Source organism: Urocampus carinirostris, chromosome 17 (assembly GCF_059441175.1).
Source record: "Urocampus carinirostris isolate Australia breed hairy pipefish chromosome 17, RoL_Ucar_1.0, whole genome shotgun sequence".
Classification (NCBI taxonomy): domain Eukaryota; kingdom Metazoa; phylum Chordata; class Actinopteri; order Syngnathiformes; family Syngnathidae; genus Urocampus; species Urocampus carinirostris.
The window spans coordinates 27,243,301-27,266,624 of record NC_142365.1 but is presented as its reverse complement, the minus strand read 5'-3'; the positions used below and the strand labels follow the sequence as shown (position 1 = coordinate 27,266,624).

The following is a 23,324-nucleotide window of genomic DNA, read 5'->3' as shown; positions in this document are numbered from 1 at the left end:
GACTCCTGCTCTAAATTAAAGCAAAAACAATATGATGCACGATACACACACATACACACATACACATTAAAAACACACACACACAATGCTTTAAGGATAAGCAAAAATTATTTTCTGCCTGAAATTTGACAAATATCTTTATAAACAACAGAAAAAAGAAGCCTGAAGGAACACATTTTGCTCAATATATCCTGAAAACAAACTGTGAACACATTTTACAATTGGAGATCAAAACTAAACAGTTAAAAATTAAAACTAAAACAAAACAAAAACAAACACTGCAAATGACAAGTAGACATTTTATAAAATTTTCGATACCCACCACCGCTATCGAATAAAAAACACATTAATTAATGCCTAAAGCCAGCCTTAAGTGAGTGGGCGGATGTAAAGTGTATTTGGCATAATGAGCCATGCCACGCTCGATCACCGCCGGCTTAAAAGCCTCAAAGTATCTCAATCGGCAAGCGTCTCAAGCTATAATTAAATATCCATTTACAAAATTGTCGCTTTGCTCAGAAGCCTTCATTTTAAGTGTTGTACTTTAACCTTCCTGTGCCGCTGGGACCAAACAGCACAAACGTCGCCATGTCAGTAATTAGCGACGGATGGCGCGTACCCCAATTGCAGTGCTTTCATCCATATCATCTGCGCCGTGCTTGAACTTTACTCCTTTTGCGAGGCGGCGAATAATCGAAGAAAAAAGGGGATTTTGCTTTGAAGTTCAATGTTCAAAAGCAGTAGTTCAAAAAGTCCTTAGCTTGCTCGGTAGTGCTTTCGCGATCAACATGGGAAGGCATTAGCATAGTAGTGTTCATCAAAAACAGGCCAGTTGGTTCTTTACTTGCACTAAACTAACGAAACAATATTTGATTTACCGTAGTTATCCTTGTACAGTAATCCCTTGTTTTTCACAGGGGTTGCGTTCCAAAAAAGTCCTGCGATAGTCAAAACCCGCAAAGTAGAAACTTTTAATAGATATCAATGACATATAATATATACAACTGGTGAATGAATGGTCTTTATTGTCATGATAAAAAAGTACAACGAAATTGGGGCTTCTTCTTTCAGTGTAAGAAAGGGATGCAAGCTAGCATTAGGTATCCTCGGATTAAGACAGGTCTTCGTCATGATTAAAATACAACCGTTATGAATCTGGCGGTTTCCCATAGTTTTAGGTCATCTGTATTATAGGTAATAAATCAGGCGTTAGTGAGATACAGGCTTGGCAGTGGTGGCTTTTGAGAGTTGTTAGGTAGCCTAATCACTGAACCTGCGGCAACGTTAATGCTTTCTTTCCCGACACCGCCTCACTCTCTTTCCGGACCAAATATGACACATTGACTTGAACGGCCGCCCTGCTGTTTGACTGACAGTATACACCACCCTATCACAAATGCGTGCGCACACACACACACACACACACACACACACACACACACACACACACACACACACACACACACACACACACACACACACACACACACACACACACACACACACACACACACACACACAGCCCTCCACAAGCTGCCCCCATGATAGCATTTGCTGTGTGTTTCCTGCTGCAGAAATCAATTGCGGTGGTGAGAGAGCCGAATCCTAATCACTGGCAAACCAGTGATACACATGACATATGAAAGGGCATTAGACTTTATCTCATTGTTCTGACCCTACAATGTTATTCGATTATCTATTGGTGGATATTTATTTTGCTGTCTTTTTTTTTTAATCTCAATTTTTGACTCTTCTGTCTTGCCGTAGCCATTTTACGGCGTGTCTTATACATATCAGGGAACGGTATAAACGCACATGGCAGATAATTCACACTGCAGCAGGCTCTAAGCTCACCACTTGGACGATATAAACTTGTGTTTGATTTAATGAGTACTTTTATGCATTTTTGTTCCTTCTCACTGATTTAATAGGATGATTTTGTCTATTGTCGTATTTAGATATATTCTAAATGTAAAATGTGTGTTTATGTTCACATTTTTTTCAATAAATTTCGATTTGATGCTTCAAAAAGGCTTTAACCACACACAAGTTCCTTCAATCTTTTTAGGGAGTGATGAAATCATATTCGCCATCCGCTAGGCTACCAGAAATGAGCAAGAGCAGAATACTTATTATCACACAATTTTTACGGTGCCATTCATCTCCGTGAGTAAAAATAGTGTGATGATGAGAATAAATCTGATGCCTTTTCATGTGTCATGTATATCACTGGTGGTCTGATGCGTTCGATTCCCATTGAATTCAACCACAAAAATCGAGCTGAAAAAAAGTGAATTAGAATTTTAAACAAAAAATGGGGCTATGCGTTGTACACAAATGAATAAGGTACTGTACTTCTTTTAGAGCAGGGGACTCAAACTCGTGACCCGGGGCCCTAATTACAGCACACAGGACGATAATTTGAAGCCTTCACCTTAATATGAAAGTTTAAAGGGACAGTGTGTATTATGTATTGTCTCCTTTTCAGATCATCCAAGAACACTGATCTCTGATTAGTGAACGGAGAAAATATGTTTATCGTGAAAACAAACAATGACTTTGGTGCTAATGAAAGCTAGCTCAAATTTCGCAATTTCTCCTGATTGTAAGTCAGACTTTTTACTGAAATCCTTAAATTTGTTAGCTTTCCAACATCTTGATATTTATCTCCCAGATCGAATCCAAATTTACACAATACTGACAAGTGCAGGCAACATGTCAAATATATTTCTTGACAAATAGTAAAATAATCCATTACCTTCCATTACATAAAAGCAGAATGTTTTGTCATATCCTTATATACACAATTCATTAAAGGACACAGATTCAAAGGCCATGTTTTAAAAAATTGTAAGTTCTTTATACAGTATTTGTATTAATGTGGTCAATTCAATCCTTTCCCAAAACTCCTGGTTGTCTTGGAGCCTCAAATGTCACTCTTGATCTAAATGCTCGATAAAAACATCTTTTCACCGCAAAAGAAAGACTTCTGCCTTTAGAATTCAGTACAGAGACTTGGCAACACATAATAACTGGAGGGTCATACGATTAAAATAAGGATACAAAAGTCTAAAAATACATTGTGTATTAGCCCATTGAACCAGGGCTATTTTGTTGTCTGTAAATTCAAGCGTTTGTAACAGGTCTTTGACAAAATCTGACCGAGGAATTTGTTCAATTGAGACCTAAGTGAAGGTTAGAAAAAAATTGCCCCTGGCGCCAGTTTTCCCAATCAATACCAAATGGGGTAAGGCTGTCTGTCAAAACAGAACACATAAAAACATCCTAGGAACACTGCCTGGCAACAAAACAGGAAATTGCACCATTTTAGCTTTAATATCAGCAATTTTGAAAATAAAAAAAATACCATTTACAACATTTCTCCATTTGTGTCTGAAAAGACTAAAATTGCCTTTTCTTTGGAGAAAAGACTTAGACAAACCTGTTATGTGCTCTTTGCAATTTTTTTTTTTATGAATGTTCCTCATACATCACAAAATTTCTCTATGTGACTCCCTTTTTTCCCCCACATGAACGCACAAAAATATTTTACCTTTTGTGATGCCACTTAAGGTATATTTTTCCACTAGTCCCTGCAAATAATCATAAATCAAATAACAATAACATAATTTTTTAATAGAAATAAAACAATTAAGCTTACACTCCAACATTCCCAATTTAAGTACAATGCGATCAATGTACAAAATATTAAGATTTCTGGGAACGGATTTACCGTTTCTCGGACAGAATGGAATTAAAAGGCATGTGAGTGGAAGGATTTCCTCACTCAATGCAGCAGGCCAGTGACAGCTGATGGTCTGCCCGGGGATTGTGCTGAGCAGTAGAAAGAAACGAAAATCTGATCTTTACTTTGTCACTATTCAAAATAAGAAATGTATTCATTTGTGTCATAGAACTGTGTGTGCCTAAGTTTAACCTAATTTCATCTCGTACAGTGTGTTATCACTTATATCTTTCAATGTGTGCCATTAATTAAAAGTGCCAGCTAATTTTAAGCTTTTAACTCTTCTTTCAAGGCACGCGCAATACTATTCAAAACACAGTACCTACCAAATGAAACACTTATTTTCTACTATGATTTTTATCTGAATAGTAGGTAAGACCATAACCATTATAGTTACTTTTTACATTCAGGGAGAATAATTTTACCTACGTTATAAATATATTTCATGCAAAACAATGCACAAATGTTTTTTGTTATTTGGGTTTTTCAGTTTTAATTTTTCTTGTGGTCATTCCTTAATTTAATTAATATCCAATCTTTTTTATTTACAATAAAGCCATGTACTTGTGCCTTTATTTTGTTACAAAAGCAAAGGATGTAATGTCATCACCACAAAGTTTATCTTCCACAAAAATATGAAAGCCACAAATGCGTATTGTACAATGTGATACTCAGAATTTCAGGACAAAATAGTTCCCGACTCATTTCTGAGCAGTACATGTACAGTCTAATCCCATTGTTGTACAGCATTATCCCGCTGTACAGTGTACACTGAAAAGCAACGGCGACCAGATGATAGAGCTGCTATATCTAAGCCAAATCAGAGACTACTAATGCTAAACATGGAAACCAGTATTATTTGTTTCATGCGGGGGAGCAAACCCCAACCCCCAAAAAAACTGCCGGGAGAAAAATGGGCCCCGCCTGGCTGTACTTGTCCAAGACACACCACAGGAAGTGGTAGCCATACGACCCAGGCAGATAAAGGATTCGTAAGCCGTAAATTCACGCAAATCCCATTTACAGCAAAGATAATTCCGAACAATAGGGACTTTTATGACGATAGTCATATCGGACATCTAAAAACACTTTTTGTCTTTGACAACAATAACAAATTGTTTATAAAACATAAAATAGTGTATTCACCCCCAATTATTTTATTTTTATAGATTGGTATCTTGGTGATGAAACCAAAGTTGGTTGCTAATTTTTCTGACATTCCCATTAAAAAATAGTAGACCAGTAGATCAGTTCTCCCATGGACGACGTTTCAAGTCCATGGCGCTGAATGTTTCATTATTTTGTTCTGATATGTTGACATCTTTTTTTTAAATACTACGGATTGTCTGTATTTTATAGCAAATTAAGAATTACCCCATGAAACTATGACACTCCCACCCCCCAAAAAATAAGCAATGCTCATTTTTGTTTTGACAATTCTTAAGGGCTGCAACAAAAAATCGATAAAACCGATTAAAAGCTTTGGAAACGAATGTCATCATCGATTTGTTGTTGCACAATTTTTGCACTACTCAGGATGTTAAATCAATAAAAAGAGGAATGCATTGAATTTTGTTTTGAAATCAATAAAAAGAGGAATGCATTGAATTTTGTTGTGACGATGTGAGGACATGCTTGTAGTCCCAGCAGAGGGCGACTCAAGATCACATTTGACTTTGCAACATCCTCTTGGTCCAGTGATGAGATTGTACAGACAGTATTTGTCATGTCATCATGTCATGTTTATTTGTAAACCCCTAATCACAAGAAGTCTCAAAGGGCTTTATAGACTACAGACTACTCTTGACATGTCGAAAAAGACTTTCACTCTCAAAAGGACAGCATCAGTATTGAGCATAGTAATCGCGGCTTTGCTTTCTATAAGTTGAAAAACCGTAAGACAGGGTTCCTCAAATACAAATCCTAAAGGTCCACGATTGTTTTTTTCAAACAAGCATGCGTCCATTTATTACGATTCAACAGAAGTAAAGTTGGTTCTCTTTTGTCCAAACACAAAATTCGGCTTTTCTCATGCCATCAAAAAGCTGTTTTGTCACATCATCAGCCAGTACTTCAGTGCTTCTTGTGGGTAATGTATGCATAGGGCGCCATTAGCTCAAGAGGTAGAGCGCACGTCTTGGGCTCAAGAGGTTGCAGGTTAATTTCCCGGCTCCTCTGTGTTATATGTCGAAGTGTTCTTGGGCAAGACACTGAATCCCTAATGCTACTGTTAGCAGGTAGTTGTATGGCTTATGCTGTTAGTTAGTGGGGAAAAGTGTGAAGCACATTGTAAAGCGCTTTGGGAGGTCTTCAATGACTTGAAAAGCGCTATATAAATGCAGACCATTTATATTTATAAAAAAAATTGCCTTGGTTATCTTTATACAAGTGTAATAAAATTGAAGGACTTTTCCTTTCAGTGCAAGTAAAACACTTTCAAAAGTTTAACACGTGCAAAAGTATAAAAAATTCCAAAATGCACAAGGTCTTCTTGATCAAACAATTTTCTTAAATTGACCTTAGTTGCCTCTTTTTTTGCACTTTATAAAAAAATATTTTACATATTTTCAGGTGTGTAGCATACATTTTGTATGTATTTTTGTATGTATTTGACAAACACTTGGATTTTGTATTTATATGATGGAATATTCTGTTGCTCTGTGCTCTGTTTTTCTATCCGTCCAAAACTTCAATATTTGAGTAAAAAGGGAGAAATTCAAAATGCTTTTTGGAAAATCCGATTCATGGATTAATCGACTGATTCACCTATTATTGAAATAAATGTCAGTTAGAGCCCTACAATGTTTATTGTTCCTTGGTTATTTATAGAGCCTTTGTGCCATTTGCTGGACACTTGCAGTAACAGCAGGTTACATGTGCAATTTCTTTTTGTCTAAGAATCACTTTAGATTTAAAAATGTTGCTCTTGAATGCCTTGATAAACATTTTCAGAATCTTATAATTCTCTGTTCTGATTTTGTATTTTAAATATTTGGCAGCTTAGTAGTTTAAAAGCAGTGGTTTTACATAATTTTTTTTTACCTTTTAGTCTAATTGACTATAGGCCTGTTTTCTGCAGTGGATACTTTAAAGTTAATATTAGACTCAACACCGGTTTTCTCATTCAGTTGTACTGTATTGCATTTTACCCAAGTTGACGCAAAAAGGGAAACTAATAATTTATGCAGCAGAGAGTGTGCCTATCGACTGAAATTACATTTCACTTCTTGCTCCTATTGATTTTAACATGCGTAAAGAAAAAGATCACAAATTAGGCCGTTGAAAAAAAAGACTGCACCCGACTTCTAGCGAGATTTTTTTTTCTCGCAAAATGACAAAAAACCAAGCCTCCACCTCTCCATTTTGATTTCTTTTTCGGGTTTTGTCATGTTTAATTCAAAGAGTCTTTTTTTGTGCTGTCGACAAAAGGGAACTTTTTCAAAGCCTCCCGGAATACTGTGATAGGAAATGACACTGCATGGAAATTTAGGGTTATTAACGTTCCTCATGATTGGCTGCAATTCAATTCAACAATAGGGCACACTCTAACTTTATTCTACACGAGCGAGATAAATGGAGACAACGATAGAACATTAATCAAGGCCCATTGGGCTTATTAAAAATATAGACTCTTAAAATTTGTATCGGAACTTGAAACCTAACATGCAAAACATACATCTGTCCACAGGGTGTGTACGGGTGCTTGAAATCCTTGAAAATGCTTACATTTGAATGTTGTATTTCAAGGATTAAAAAGTGAATTGTGGATGCAGTTTTCCAACAAGTCTGCTTAAAAATGACAGACTCTGCTCTCTTGTGGCTTCAATTTGCTATTGCTTTTCTTTTCCCTTAGATTAACTCGTGTTGGTTCGCATGGTATTGTCCAATGAAGAGTCATTGCCCCCTATGGGCCGCGCCCACGAGCAAAGGTGCATTCTACACCTAAACAGGGCAGTGTGTACTAGTGCAAGGATTATCTTTCAAATATGGGCAATGCATAAATTAAAGTATTGTTTACCAAATTTTAATGGGAAGAATTTCCTGCAACTGAAAATGTAAGCTATATATTACCGCCATTACACCCACATAGGGAGAATATTGTCTCTAAAATATTTACACACGTATTGTTCAGAACCACAAATATATTTGTGATTTACTCAAGATCTAAAAATCGTTTGTCTTTATAGATACACACGCATGATTTAAAATCACATATGTAAATCACAGCAGAATTGGAAAATTGTCTTTGAAGGTCCTTAAAAAGTGCTTGAATTTAGGCATAAAAAAGGTGTGCGAACTCTGTATCCAATGCTGTGCATCGAGCGCCGTAAGTGCTGCTCATTAAAAGTACAAGCAGGTTTTTTACAAAAAATAAGTGCCCACTCAGCTATTCTCCTGTCTCTATCCCACTTATTACTTGATCCTGCACAATGCTTTGCATGCTAATACGCCCCCTGCGGTGCTGCTCTTGCGGTCCTGTATTTATTTATTTATTTATTTTCAAAATACAATTATGCATGGAATAGTGCACATTTTCCGAGGCCGTGTCCTCACTTGTCCACGGTTGCTTTTTAAAACAAATATTTTCCGGGATCAAAACAATCCCGCGGCCACATTTCAGAATACATATCAAAATGCAGTTGACTGCCATAACACAGCGACTGGAACACTCGTCATTTTGTCCGGCGGGACTTGAAAATTGTAGGACCAGAAAATAAACAAAATTCATAAAACTGACCCTGAAACATGTGTTTTTATTGTGCAGTACATCCTGCTTTTGCCAACAGTTTATTGATTTTAGAATAACACCCAAACTGTGTCAAACGGAAATTCATCCAGTAATCATTTATACTAATTAGTGAAAACCTGGTGACCTGTTTTTTTGTATTTTGTATCCAATCCCAGAAAATGCAGGTGCTTAATAAAAAGTGCTTGAGGCAGCTGTGTATATATTATTAGGGCAACTTGTTCTGCCGTAATACAAGTACAATTTCTGGGCTGACTTGGCTGGCAGCTATGTTTTTACCAGCCGTTGCACGCTCTATGAAAATGTCCCTTCTCTTACCCTGAAGCCCGTTTGAATCGATTCTTTTTATTAGGCTGCACTGGCGTTAAGAGAAAAAGAATCTTGCTTTGTTGTAACGGCCTTTTCAGATGACATTTGTCTTTTTTTGTAACACAGACCCTTGGAATGTGATTCATCTCGCTGCTGTCTTCCAAAATGTCTGCTGAGGTCCCCGTATTTGTGGGGTTACCACCACTATTACTAATCTTCACAGTTTGAATCCTTTAACTACCTGGGTCATAGGGGCACCACGTGCTGTGGTGTGTCTTGGGCAAGTACAGCCTGGCGGCGACAATCCCTCTTGACATGAAACAAATGCAGAAAAAGCCTCTTGATCTGATTTGGATACAGCACTTTCATCATTTGGTTGCTGCTGTTTTACGATGTAAAGCTTCATCCCGCTCTTAAAAAATGAGCCGGTCTTCAGAATTGAAGGGCAGCAGCGTGTGACAATACTGATGCTAAGGAAATACAAAGCCCTCCCGAATGAGTATCATATTGTGCAATATGCATTGTACCACTTTGTGGTGATGCTGTTACGTCCTTCATTTTTGTGACTTATTAAATATTTTTTGTCCTGTAAATGACTTTTGTAGAGGTTTATTGTTCTATATTCTTTAACAATTATCCATTATCCGTTAACGGTCAAATCATAATACACTACAAAGTCAAGAGGCAGAGACACTTGCCCCCAGCCAAGAGGCTGAGTCAAGGTCCTAGCCACAGGGCCAAGCAGCGATCAGTGTGAATGCACCGTTCCCGGAGGTACTGCAATACCGGGCCGATGCGTGGAGTGGACAGAGCCAACTCTCATTCAATCTCCCAATTGCAAAAATCAATTGTAACTGCAGATATAGTACACAATCCATCCACCACAATCGGAAACATGAACGGAAAATGATACCGGTGGTTAGAATTTAATGCAAACCTTTAAAGTACAGGTCCCGTTGAAAGTAATCCAATGAAAAAAATGTATATTTCCAAAGTTAAGGGTGGGAAAAATATATATCCACTATTGTCCCCTGCAACAACAAAGAGATTTAACTCAGCTTTACCCCACTTCCCGTCAGCCCGCGTTTGCTTCGCCCCTTCTTTTTGATTCGCTTGTAGAAAACATATCACAATAAGTCTCTAAAATAAATACCTTACAAAAAGTTGCAAATACATATTATACATGGTTACACATATTTACAAAGAAAGACTACACCGAGAGAGTTTTCAAAGCTTTAATAATAATAATATAACTTTCATCCCAAACCGTCCCTTGAAAGGTACCACCACGCTACTCCTAACACGCTCGCGACGCATAAAGCGCAGCTGTTTAAAAAAAGCTGTGCCGCAATTGCGAAATTCACGTTTAACCGTCTTCAGCTTTCTCCTTATAACTGTTGCCATCAAGGGCGTTTTCCTCATAATCGGAACGTACCTTTGTCATACGGACAATTTGAACGTAACTAAGAGGATGCAGATGCAGTCTACCTCGGCGCACAATTCCACCGGTCTAAATCTTACCTTTTGTACTTGAGTGCCGCTGGTGGCCGTTAGAAAAATTACATAAATTGGCCGCTTCACTGAATAAGCCGCAGGGCTGAACATTTGGGAAAAAAAGTAGCGGCTTATAGTCCGGAATTTACGGTATTTATTTTCTATGAAATGTTATTTTTAAATGCTTGGATGTTTGATTAATGCAACACCAGCTCTTACTGAATGCATTCTACTAAGGTGGCGAATAGGTGGTTAGAGTGCTGCCCCATGGTGCAGAGGTCTAGGGTTCAAATCCAGCTACTGCAGCCTCCTTGTGCAGAGTTTGCATGTTCTCCCCGTGGGTTTCCTCCGGGCACTCCGATTTCCTCCCACATTCCAAAAACAATCATGTCCGGTTATTTTGCCCGTCGGGATTGTCCCTAGGTGAGAATGATCATATGTCTCTGTGTGCACTGCAACTGGCTGGCAAACATTTCAGGGTGTCCCCTGCCCGCTGCCCAGAGTTAGCTGGTCCTAGTGAGGAAAATGGGAACAGAAAAATTTAATTTGATGGATGTATTCTACTATCTCTGATTTAAAATGCAATAAAAATTCTTGCATGGAATGAATTTGTGAAGTCAAACTTTTTTATCTTGATTTGGGGATGGCTTGTAATTAGGGTGGCATGGTGGTTCAGACCAGTTGAGAAATACTACTTTAGCATGTCAGGAGTCCAAATTAGTTGGCGATAGAAAGCCTCTTCCTCTGCCTTATGTTGCTTTGTGGGTCCAGAGCGTTTTGTTGACATGATGACTTTTAGAAATACTTGAAATTAAAAAATATTGGTGTGCCCGTAATGTGTGTTCATGAAGTTGTCTTATGTATGTTTACTACTTAAAGAGCAACGTTATTGATGCACAGGAAGACATTGTCATGAACCAGGAACGGAGACGGGAACCCAATTGCGTTAGTTTCTTAATTTTATTTGAAAAGAGACGTAAGCTGGCACCCACGATCCAGTGATCGTAGATTGTGGGGAGCAGGTCGCCCGGGACGCGGAAGTGGCACTTCTCTGGGTCAGAATCAGAGGATATTTATCCTTAAATGTCTCTTACTCCGAACACATAATAGGCTAACATAAAGCATCTATGTGGCATTGTTACAACCATTTTAAGCAATGCATATTCAAACTGCATCTCAGAAGCTGTCTCCTCTACCGAATTTGCATTCGTTATCAGTCGACTTTCCGAATTGAAGTGGCACTCTGTGATTATAAAGTCCTAAATTGCCTGCCTCACGCCAACCTAAATTGCATGTCTCGAGCTTCACGCATTGGCCTCCAGATATTCTAGCGATAAATTGACAAGTTTATATATTTGCACCGCGGCGCGACCTCTAAACGGGCAACGAGTGCTTTGAAATGGTTCCAGATGAGTGTTTGTTCAAGAAGGCAGTTGCGCAGATGGGAACATTTGTTTTCGAGAGCGCAAATCTCAGCTTCCGGCCAAGTAATCAGAGTCATTGTTATTGATTAAAACTCTATTAAGCTCCCACAGATAAATTAGAGTTGTGTTTTTTTTTTGCCTTGAGAGAGGGAAGTCTTATTTTTCCTTTTGAGTAGCACCAAGATGAAGAAGAGAAATTCTTGCTTTGCTGTTCGGTCAAAAAAATCAGAGTTCGAACACCGGTAATGTGTGAGTGCGTACGCTACGGTGCGATGCTGAGCGGCGTACGGGTGTAGATCGCTCTTTTCGTGACCAACTGTGCTTCGTTTTGCTTTCGCTTTTAATATAGGTGTATGAAGTGTTTTAGCCCCTAATTATGCCTCCGAAGAAAGTCAGTGCAAGCAGCAAAGTTGCTACAGGTGAATAAAGAAAAGTAGTGCGTACAACTATTGCATTTAAGAAAGAAATAATAGCAAAATATGAAGGAGGTGTGCGAGTGTCTGATCTTGCTAGGGAATACCCCACCATCCACCTGCGCCTTCTGCTGACCACCACAAAGGTAAGAAATCCTATTAATAATTCTTTTCTTTATCCTTTTTTTTATTTTTAAAAAAATCTTCCGTACGAAGAATGGTGCAGAGGTCTAGGGTTCAAATCCAGCTACTGCAGCCTCCTTGTGCAATCTTCCGTACGAAAGATTACGCTAACATGAACGTATGATTAGCCTGGGTTAGCTTTGTTTACGTTAAACAGTCAAGGTAAACATTCAGGGTGTTGGAATGGAGCCCAACATTCAGGGTGTTGAAACGGAGCCCCCTTTCCAATGAACCGCTCACCACTTGTTGTGGAGACCCGGGTGCTAAATGAATTGCAAACGACCTGATTTTTTTTATTTTCACACGTTCATGTTAGCGTAATCTTTCGTACAGAAGATTACGATAATGCGAACGTACGATTAGCCTGGGTTAGCTTTAGTTTACGTTAAACATTAAAGGTAAACATTCAGGGTATTGGAACAGATTAAAACGATTTACTTTTTTTTTTATGGGAAAATGATTTCGGTGATCGAACAAATCGGTTTTCGAACAGGGTTCTGGAACGTATTATGGTTGAGAACCGAGGTTCCACTGTATAGTGCTTTAAAAATATATTTTTTAAGTACAGTAATGTAGTGTTTTACGCACATAAGACTTAAACATTCAAGTTAATATGTAAACTTTAGCGCTCGTTCTCAACAGGTCTGACTTCAGGGCTCACTTTTCCACCCTAATGACAAGCTGCGACCCAAAACAAGAAACATTATTCCACTTCTTAAATGTGATCCAATGAAAGCATTGTCCAGTTTAAAGCAGGGATAGTTGAATATATTCACATTTTTAATGGAAAACAATGTAAAAAGCAAAACCAAAACGACTTTTATGTACTGTATATACTCACATATAAGCATAAATCACATGTAAGCGACCCCCTAAAACTGCTTTAAAATACTCATAGAAATTCAAAATATTAATAAAGCGTGCACCTAAATATCAATAGTTACTTAATCATGCAGATGACTAAACTGGTTAAAATCTACAAATGGAACATTTTTAAACCATTTACTGTAACATCTAGCAGCGCTCAAATGGCGGACGTTCGTAAACCATTTTCATATTTCCCTGTCGTTAACTCACTGTTGTCACAGTTTTCCCCTTTTCTTTCCCCTCGTCCCTAATTTCCTTGGGACCCATTATTATGGGAAAAAAACGGGGCGGGGGGGACAAAAAAATCACAAGAAAACGAAGGGTGGTCCCTCTCAAATGCACTGAATCAATGAGGTACAGTAGAAGAGATTGAGCCATCTACTGTGAAGTGGTGTAGTTGACCCGCAGATTTTCATCCTCTAAGATTTATTTTGCCAGGGAAAAGCCCGCGACCCACTGAAAACAAGTACGCAACCCACTTTTGGGTTCACCTTGGTTGCTTAAAATCCTTGAAAATGCCTGAATTTTATTATTTTGTTTTCAAGGATTGAAAAGTACTTGAATTTTGGCAGAAGTGCTGGTACGGTAAATACTTAAATTGTTGCCATGTTTCTCAACAAGTCTGCTGAAAAATGATGCTGACACAGATTTCTGTTGGCTTGGCTTTGCAATTTATTTTTCTTCTTCCTTCGCGATTAACTGCAGCTGGCATTAGTTTGTACACCATTGTCCTATGAAGCTTAATTGCGACCCTACGCGTCGCATTAAAGAGACAGGTACATGCTACACATAAACAGGGCACTATAAAATGTGTATTAGCTCAAGGATTACGTATGAATGGCTGTGCAGAGATTTAAGGTAGCGTTTCCCAGTGGTAAAATGTAATGGGAAGTGTCACCGATCCGGTGGTTGCTGGATGCGGGAAGTGGGTCGTTCTGAACCCGTGGCGAGCAATGGCGGTGTCAGTATCCCGGACAGGAGAGAAAAAACGTGGTCGGGCTCCGAAGCGAGCCGTAAGCCAGGAAAGGAGAGTAGACGTGGTCTGGGACAAAAAAGGTCGAAAGCCGGGATGGGAGAGTAGACGTGGTCAGGATCAAAAACGGGTCGAAGCTGGGGGACACTGCTTTATTCCTGGACCCTGGCTATTTCAGCTAAAAATGAAAATCTCCATTCTGATCCCTGCGAATACATCAGTATCAAATCTTGCTCATGGTAATAAAATGAAGAATTTTACATATTCTGTGTTCTACTTTAGCTGTTCTTGTGACCTAAGACTACCTCGTCTTATTTTTATTACACAAAAGAGCTTATTAACATAGTGCATGCAAGTGTAATGTCCTGTTTTATTGGGAAGCTGTGTGCTGTTGCAGTGAGATAAAAATGTTATAATACGCCTTTCTGATGTGGAAGGCATCAAACTGTACAAACGAGACCAATTGCTTTGTCATACTGCCTTGATTAGGCAATATCGCAAGGACTTTGAGTAGAAAGTTCACTAATCATATCTACGTGTTCTGCGTTTATATTGCTACTGTAGTATTATCTTTGAAAATCTTACATTTTTACATATCTTGCAATTTCTGTTAACTTAAGTGTAACACATGTTACTGAAGGTAAGTTAATATTATTGTAGTTGGAACATCTTCCCTACAAATGCATCCGTACTTGTTTAACCAGAAATGTAACTCTCGTACAGGTCTCAATGACCGTAATGCCAAACAAATGCCGTAGCAGATTGCCTCAATCCTGACTCATATCTGCCTGAAATGAATTAGTTCCTCATTTCTTTGTACTCTATGCTTTTGCAAATTCGAATGCCAAGCGTAAAAAAACTTATAATGATGAATTAGTTACAGTGGTCGCTGGGGACATGGTTTGGGGAAATGGGGGCTGGAGGTATGGTTGGCCTAAATGCGTAACATTTGCCTCGTTTCATCAGCAGCTTCATTAGTCTAAATCTGTTTTTCAGTTTGCTTTGAAATGTACTGAATTTCGAACTAGAAAGGTTAAATGTTTCCCAAAAAGCGAGAGATGAAAATAGAAGTACATTAAAAAGGGCTGCAACGATTAGTCGACGTAGTCAACAAACATTGTCAATAGAAATAGTAGACAATGAATTCCATTGTAGACTATTGTCGCGGGACATGTTTTTCCAGTAGAGTGAGTCATCTCTACATTAATATAACCTCTGCAAAGAGTTGCTCATGCGCAATAAGTGTCTCAGTTTCAGGCAGGAACATAAGCTTACACAAATGGCGGTTTCTACAACAAGTACGCATACCAACACTTCTAGAGTTTGGGAGCATTTTAGCCTGGATATGGCAAATATAAAAACTACTTGCAAAGTTGCATGAAATGAAATGATCTGAAATGATCTGCATTTATATAGCGCTTTTCAAGTCAATGACTTCCCAAAGCGCTTTACATTGTGCTTCACATTTCCCAATAGCGGCCGTGATCTGTGCAGCCATGTAAGGCGCTAACCTGCTTATTGGGGGTATTGGGGTTTTAGTGTCTTACCCAAGGACACTTCGCCATGTAACACGGACAAGCCGGGATTCGAACTGGGATCCCTTAATCCTAAAACGATCGCTCTACCTCCTGAGCTACTGCCGCCCCAACATAGCAAGTAATGTTCAGGTCAATATGTATTTTTCACCTGACCCATTTTTTTTTGTTTTTAACATTTTCCACATAATTAAGTCAACTTCATGCTACTGTAAATTTAAGAAAGAAACAATAATGATCCGATTTTTCGACTAATTTCAAGTTGGACTCATCGACTATTAAAATTGCTATTTTGCAGCCCCATGAGACACAAAAAATCCCAACACTGTTACAGCTCTTGTCAATATATTAAATGAAATCATCATCCTTCAAGCAAGCTGTTTCCCACGAAAGAGTTAGTGAGACGCCCTCGGGCGCTCTGTAGGGCAGTCGGTGCAAACGGTGTCTCCAAGGCAGTCAGTGCAAACGGCGTCTCCAAAGTATTCCCTAATCTAATCAGTTTTCCGTTCGGAACGGCATTATCAAATATGCGGGAAACATGGCGCAGATTTTCACGCAGCATGAGAGCTCTAGTTAAAGCACTCTATCAGCTTATCCATCCACTCTCCGACTACGCAAGGGCTGCCAAAACGCAGGGTAATATCACTGACCGATGATGGAGGAGTAGGGGGTCATAATTGTCATAATTAGTCATTAACACCAGATGTCCAATCCCAAACTCTGGTATCACACGAGTGGCGTTGTATCAAATGAGCCACTGCTGGTTGAGGAAAAGATGTCTGTAATGAATATAGCATTGATGTAGCGAAGATCAGAGATATGAAAATACATGTCTGGTTAATTTACATGATAAATTAAAACAGTGAAGTTTCGAAACGTAAAACTTAGCACGTGCCATCCGGTTTAGGGATCATACTGGTGCTTGAAATCCTTCCAAAAGCATTTTAATGCTGTGTTTTCAAGGATTGAATACTTGCTAAAGTGCTTGTAAATGCTTAGCATTATTGCCATGTTTCCTATGCTTAAAACTGACGCAAACACTCTGAGGTCGCCTTATTTTGACAGTGCTTTCTTCTTCCATCATGTTAAACTGCAGCTGGCATTAGTTTATAGGGCTTTATCCTATGAAGAGTCTTTGCCACTTATGGGTCGCATACAAGAGGGCAAATGCGTATTACACCTAAACAGGGCACTATGTAATGTGTATTAGTGTAAGAATTATGTATTAGTTATGGAAATTTATTATGGGCCATGCAAAGGTTGTGTTTCCCAGTGGTAAATTTTATTGGGAAGAATGTCCTGCAACTGAAAATTACATATATAAATCGCACATATATTTATGCAAAATGCAAGATTTGTACCATATTTTTGGTACTTGGCTTTGAAAGTTCTTAAAAATCTTCAATTTGGCCATGGAAAACGTGTTAGCAACCGGACGGATTTTGACCTGCACATCTTTCTCTTGCAATGTGAGTGGAAGATTGAATTTTCTGATTGATCAATAAAGTGTCATGGTTGTCATGGAGCCCAATTGGTCCCTGCTGTGTGGCGCCAGGTTCTGTCATGGTTGCCACAGCGCTCCAGGCTGACTCCCCGGCTCTCCAGTTTGACTCGCCGGCTTGCCACTCTGACAAGCCTGCTCGCAACTCTGACTCGTCTGCTCGCCACTCTGACTCGTCTGCTCGCCATTCTGACTCGTCTGCTTGCCACTCCGACTCGTCCGTCTGCCGGCCCAGCCTCTCCCTGTTCCTGCTTTTGCCTCGCCTTCAAAGGCTGAAGTGGGGCCACCCTCCTCAGGGGCATCAGCCCATTCTGGGGCGCAATGTATTTTGTTTTTGTTGGGACTTCTGGAGCCGTCCCTTGAGGGGGGGTTCTGTCGTGGTTGCCATGGTGCCCAATTGGTCCCCGCCGTGTGGTGCCAGGTTCTGTCACGGTTGCCACGGCGCCCACTTAGCCCCGCCTACTGACACCAGCTGAAACGGGTTGACAGATTGCTGCCGGACTACTTAAACGCGGTCTTGCGAGTTGCCTGGTGTCAGAGCGTCTGCAAAACTCCTGCTAAACTCTGTGATATGCCAAGTCCTGTTAATATCTATATTATATCTTTGCCTGTGTTTTGACCCTGATTTGTTCTTGGCCCTAACTGTTTAATTTTTACCCCTACTTAGTTCTGATTTCACTCTACTTCCGCGACCATCGATCCCCGGATCGAGTGTGCACGCATTCCTCTTCTACCCAATAAATTGTGAGTAACGTTACACGATTGGGTTCTCAATCCTGATTCCTGTCCTGGTTCGTGACATAAAGTTAATATTTCAAGGTTTCACAGTATGTCACAACTCTTTAAATTAAAAACTAAAATAAAATAAATGGTATTCATATGTTATAGGAGTTGCTAGCGGTACAATTGTAGGTTTAATAAGTCATTTCTTTGTTTTCCAATTTCACTTTTGTAGGGTAAGATTCTGCTTTTCTTGTTTTGATTTTCAATGAGTCTTCATACAAGGAAGAAAATTCAATGGGGTTCAACACTTAAGAGCTAGAGTGACTTCTTTGTGCAAATGTTTATGTATTATTTTATTTTACAGCATTTGAATTGTTGGTTCCTTTTGTCAATTAATAGTTGATGTTGTTGTTTTGTGCTCTGCATTCTATTTGGAAAACCTATCAGTCAAACAACAGTTTTTTTGCAGTTTTTAATTGTAAATGTGATAAACATAACAGATTGGAATTTTATACGATAAATGTGATAAATAAAAAAACCACGAACAACAAGGATTGGTAGTTCTACTCCTTTTATAAAACAAATACCATGCAATTTGAATTTGAAATAATCAGTTTTTAAAATACACGGATAAGAATGTTTAAAGGTTGAAATGTTAACACACGGAATGCACAACAAAATTATCGTTGGTCTCTGGTACTATAATTTAAAATAGTGTGATAATAAAATAAAACCCTTAGCCTTTTCTTGTGTCATCTATATCTCTGGTAGTCCAGGGGTATTAATTCTGTGATCTCACTGCGGCTACCTGGGTTTGAATACTTTTACAGCCCAAATGTGCACCCAAACTTTGAATTATTTTTTTTTAGGTGAAAACAAAACATGGGCATCAAAATACTCTCTGGGATTGTCGGGGGACTATCCAAATTTAGAGGCGGGCCGTTGTGGTTAATGGGGACCAGAACTCCCTGCAAAAAGTGAAAATCCTCGAAGTAACGTCGCACCTTTAAAAACCTAGGTAGCTGCATGCTAGCATTGGGTAACTTGGAGTGAAGCCAGGTCTTTGCAATGATTAAAATACAACCATCCCGAATGCAGCGGTGTCCCATGAGTTTGTAGCTCCAAGTCATCCGTTTCATGGGTAAAAGATCTGGCGTTGATGAGATACAGGCTCAGCAAGGGTGGCTTAAGAGAGTTGCTAACATAGCCATAGCGGTAGGCTGGATGCACAGCCTCTTATTTACCTTCTCTCTCTATATTGAAGACAATATCAATTTGAGATTGAGTAAATGAAAGTAAACGCGAATATGAGCTGGAGCTCAAGAAATGAGGGTGGGGCTGTGGTTAATGGAAAGGCAAGGGTAATGGGGGGGATTGTCTTCACTGTTGAACTGGTGGATGCTTCTTGTATGTAACTTTCAGTAAGTTTCTGCCATTGCGCTACAGACGTTCCCCCACTTACGACCATTCGACTTACAAAAAAATGGTAGTTACGATAATATCTTTCGGGATGTTGAAAACTATCCGGAGATATTGTCAGATTTTGTATTGTCTGCACCTTTTTCCGAGTACAGGGCATTACTGCTTTTTTCCGCCGCTACCGACGTATGGCGCTGTGAGAGGTCACCCAGCATCCACCTCGTAGAAGAATAATTCTGGCTTCTACTTCTTAGTTCGGGTGTAAACATACAGTACTATGTGCACTGTATCTTTAGTGTGCTAAGAACTTTAATGTTTTTGTTGTTTAATATCTTGTGCATCCATTCAATATGGTTGGTGTAAAGTGTAAAGAAGGGGTAAGCCATTTCTTTTGAAATGAAAGTGGAATAAGAAAGATTGATGCGGAAAATGGTTGGATCGCTTTGTTTTTGGCCACTCTCTAACACGGAGGAGTAAATCGCCTAACTCTTGAAGCCCATCTTCCAAAAGCTATTTAAACTCAACTTTTTTTATCTTTATAGAGCATATTTTCTTATGAAATTTTCTTTTTTACTACAAAACAATATATGTTACTTATACAAGCCCCAAACATACTTGTATAAACCTGACACATACAATACATACAAAATATAGCTCTGAAGCAACTTACGGACGAATTCAACTTAAAAATGATCATCCGGAACCTCGGTATCTCGTTCGTAAGTAGGGCAGCGTCTGTATATGTTAAACATGTTTCTTTCTGCTAGACCATGGTTATAAAACAGCTTGACATTTTTTGATTCTGTTGTGTTGCAAAACGTCACAGGAGTCTGACTGTTCACATGTACATACAGTAAATGTTTTTTTTTCTGAGGGTTGTAGGTTGCTGAAAAATCTAGTGTTACATTCAAATAATTTGCGTACGTATCAAGTCAATCTACACTACTTCCACTTAAAATGTGATAAACTTTTTTTAACTGTAAATCTCATTCAAAGGTTTTTGTAAAAATACCACGTTTGTTGGCCATGCAATCTTTCCAATAGTACATTAGCTAATTCATTATTATGTGAAAAAATAATTTACCTATGCCGGAAACTGTAACCTGATTTGATCTTCGGTTTTGAAAATGTTTTATGACCATTTAGTTGTCACACGCAGGATTCGTTATTCCATGCGATGCTCACAGACTTCGATTGTCACACTTCTCGGTCATTGGGAACACTTGTAATTATTCGTGTACTTAATACATGTCCACACGTTTACAGTAATTGCAACTGAATCAGGTAAATAATATGGATGAATCTTGTCCCTTTTTAATCAAAGTCCCTGTAGTCCAACATCAACGTAATACCGGGAAAAGCCAGGAATCACATAAGCGACGGGAAGCGCGATGTCATTCCGACCGCCTATAAATACCCCTGATGAAACGTGGCGCCGCTATGCCAAAGCCACACCTTTTAATAAATCAAAGTTAGAGCTCCCTCCCGGGAACTCTTCCCTTGCTACGAGGGCAAAGCATTTCTTAGCCGAGATTGAGGTTGGGTGAGAAGCGACCCCTTCTGACGTCTCCTCACCCCGTCTGTCGCACGCACAGCACATTTCCAAATTGTGTCTGATTGGCCTCAGGGGGTGCGCTTGTCGCGGCATATGCTCGTACATCATGCATCATTCATGCCCATGATTGTGGGTGAGGGGGCAAGGGTCTGCAGGAGCGTGAGCAACACCGAAAATCTTCATTTCCACTACTTTTTACTTGCCCTCATTTGCATTATTTTCGCATATTTTTGATGCGCATGTTTAAAGCGAGGCAGCACGGCGGGTGGGTGGTTTGCATGTAGCCCCACGGTCCGAAGGTCCAGGGTTTAATTTCAGTTCCCGGCCTGTTCTCCAGGTGTCTGCTTGGGTTCCCCCAGGCATTCTGGTTTTCGCTCACATTCCAAAAACATGCAAGGCCGGTTAAATGGTGGTCCAAATTGTCCCGAGGTGTGAATGAACGAGCGAGTGAGTGTGTTGACTGTCTCTATGTGCCCTGTGACTGGTTGGCAACCAGTTCAGGGTGTCGTCTGCCCAGTGCCCGAAGACGGCTGAGATGGGCTCCAGCACCCCTGGAACCCTAATGATGATAAGCGGTGCAGAGAAGGAATCAATAAATGGATGTTTGAAGCGCCTAGTGCCAAAATAGGCCCTTGCTTAGTAGGTTGACATGGTAATCAAATTAGTACTGATAAATCAATAAATGGAATTCTCAAAATACGAAACCTGGAATGATGTATTTTTTAATTTGTGATAATTACATTTATTTATATAAACAAATGTCTGGAGTGAGAATTCTGTCAATAGTTGCTTTTTACAGTATGTACTTAATTGTTAAAAAATATTCAAAATTATTAAAGAATCTGCAAAAAAAGACAACTAGTTTAGTACTAAATGTTTACCTGTTCAACTGCTGTTGAGTCAGTGTTTATTACTTAGATCTGCAGAGGAAGAACATGCCAAATATAATATATAATATATAATATAATATAAACATTGTACATTTGTTTTCATCAATCCTACTTCATATTTTGGTAAATTTAAAGTATTTTCAAAATACTACAACTTACTTATCAATAACAAATAGCTTAATTTAAAAAATAGTTTTTGCCTTCTGCACCCAAAAGAGGCACTGTTGAGCTGTTTTTTTCTAGCTGAAGAAAACCCACATTAAATCAGCTTCCTTTTTTTTTGCTTAAGTTTAAAATAATATGTCCTCAGTACTAATCAATTTGAAAAATATTGAAGTCAAAATTACTTAATTATTTGGAAGTTTGTAGAAATGTTGGAAATTATTGACATCAGTAACCAGCTAAGATGCTGGAATTCAGAATATTTTATTGGCTAACATTTTCTATACATACATAACGAAAGAATAAATATACGCAAATGACAAGGTTTTGACTGTTTATTAAAAATGTAAAGATAGTGATATTGAAAATAAAATACATCGTTTAAACTGTAAGAAAAAAGGTAGGAGTCATAAACTTGGCATTTTGTATTTAAACATTACTGAAGTGTTTAGGTTCAAAAACTCCTTAATGGTTTAACATATACATTTCTACACATGGCCTGAAATTAGCATTAGAAATGTGGTGCTTCGCACTTTTTGTCCACATCTGTGGTCAAAATGGGCTGAATACCCGAGTAAAGCTTTCCTCTACTAGAAGTAAAGTAGATCTTCGTTTGTTTTTTGACACTTACATCTCCTTGGTATTATCATTTTTGGCAAAAAAGCAATGTTACTGTGAATGTGATTTCATGCTAGCCTGGTCGCTTGAAGCTGAACATGCTCGAGGCAAAAACACAGGCGAGCCCTTTTTTACCCATGCTAAAATCTGTGAAGTCCCCCCCCCACTGCCGCCAACACTAATGTAACAGTACATGTTTGAAAACACTTGCAAGTACAAGATTTTTGGTACTAAATTGGTCAAGTAAATTAGTTTCGTGCCCATATTAGTAATAAGATTAGGTGTGAAAGTACAAAATATTTGTTAAATTATTTTATTTTATTTTTCAAATAAATCTCACCCCATTAACAAGCATTTAAAGGGGACAGTTTTTATTTTTTGAGCTCGAGATGTCACTGCAGTGAAACTGAAAACGAGTTCCAAAAAGCACTAGAAACTACTCAAAGAGACCAATTGTACTCGATTACTGTAATGCACTACTCTCCAGTCTCCCAAAGCCCAAAATCAAGAGCCTTCAGCTGGTACAAAATGCTGCAGAAAGTTTGATCACATTACCCCAATTTTAGCTAATTTGGCTCCCTGTTAGCTTAAGATGTGATTTTAAGGTTCTGTTGGTATTATACAAAATCATGCACGGACCCTCATATCTTTCAGACCCTATGTTCTGGTCCGGAGCCTTTGCTCTGAAAATGCTGATCTACTAGTGATCCCAAGAGCCAAGAAGAGATCCGCAGGTTCAAGAGCGTTCTCCATTCGGGCCCCAGTG

The 23,324-nt window shown here is 38.9% G+C and overlaps 1 protein-coding gene and 1 pseudogene across 2 annotated transcripts in view; one reads left to right on the top strand and one right to left on the bottom strand.

Annotated features, from left to right (window-relative positions):
* tmem132e (transmembrane protein 132E) overlaps nucleotides 1-23,324 on the top strand; it is a 508,399-nt gene that overhangs the window by 13,997 nt on the left and 471,078 nt on the right. The gene's annotated exons all lie outside the window — the stretch shown is intronic.
* Nucleotides 9,554-9,712, bottom strand: LOC148349673 (U2 spliceosomal RNA; annotated as a pseudogene).